The sequence below is a fragment of the Enhydra lutris genome, unplaced genomic scaffold (assembly GCF_002288905.1).
Source record: "Enhydra lutris kenyoni isolate GAN:26980312 unplaced genomic scaffold, ASM228890v2 scaffoldscaffold38, whole genome shotgun sequence".
NCBI classification, from domain to species: Eukaryota; Metazoa; Chordata; class Mammalia; order Carnivora; family Mustelidae; genus Enhydra; species Enhydra lutris.
Genome location: NW_019154122.1, coordinates 5155828 through 5157029, shown reverse-complemented (window position 1 = coordinate 5157029; position 1202 = coordinate 5155828).

The window sequence follows — 1202 nt, the reverse complement described above, 5'->3', positions numbered from 1 at the left end:
ACACACACACACACACACACACACACACACACACACACACACACACACACACATGTGCACACGCGCACACGCACACACACACACACACACACACACACACACCTCCTCCCTCCTTCCCACTCTACTCTCTATGCCTGGGGTTAGAAGACCAGGGCGAGGGGCGCCTGGGTGGCTCAGTGGGTTAAGCCGCTGCCTTCGGCTCAGGTCATGATCTCAGAGTCCTGGGATCAAGCCCCGCATCGGGCTCTCTGCTCTCTAGGGGAGCCTGCTTCCTCCTCTCTCTCTGCCTGCCTCTCTGCCTGCTTGTGATCTCTCTGTCAAATAAATAAATAAAATCTTTAAAAAAAAAAAAAAAGGAAATTAAAAAAAAAAAAAGAAGAAGAAGAAGACCAGGACGAGGGGACTCTGCCTCCTTACCAGCTGTGTGACATGGGACAACTCACTCAGCCTCTCTGAGCCTCCCCTTGATTAACATGAAAAAAAAGGATAATATCGACCTCACAGGCTAATTGTAAGAATGAAATAGAATCCTACCCCAAAACATTTTGGTAAACAATAAAACACCCAGCACATATGGAGAACAGCTGCTTTACCCAGAGGGCCCTTCTCTTAAGATTAGGACTTCAGCGTGCTTGCCCAGCAGCAGTGGGTACAGGTTGTCTTTCTGGCCACATCTCCACCTTCAATGACATAAGCCACAGCATAGCACAAACTGACACCAGGTTATAGAAGGGGATCTCTGGGAGCATCATTCCCACCAAGAGAAGGGGGCCACTCCCACCTGCATCTCTGCACTGACCTTGGCTTTCTCCCTGATCTTAGGTACAAAATGGAGAGGAGCCCTGACCCACTGGTAAGCTGTCTGGTGCTCCTGCATGCTTTCTCCCAGCCGCTACAGGTTCCCCGTCTATAAAACGAAAATCGGGCTGGACCAGTTGTGTTCAAATCACGTTCCTCTGATTCCCCAGGGGTGCCCAGGATGCTGCTGTCGGGACTGATAGGCAGATTGGATGGGAAGGCCCCCCAACCTGCTTTAACTGAAGCTGCTTATCTGTTGTTTTCTCTTTGGGGTTTCTGTGATTCCGTTTGAATAAGGGGATCCTCCCGATTTTTCTTTCTTAAGTTCAAATCACTGGGTGACCCGCTCTGTCAATTTCCCTTCCAGCCCCGATGCGGCATGCATCTGAGGTCCGTTGGGCTGA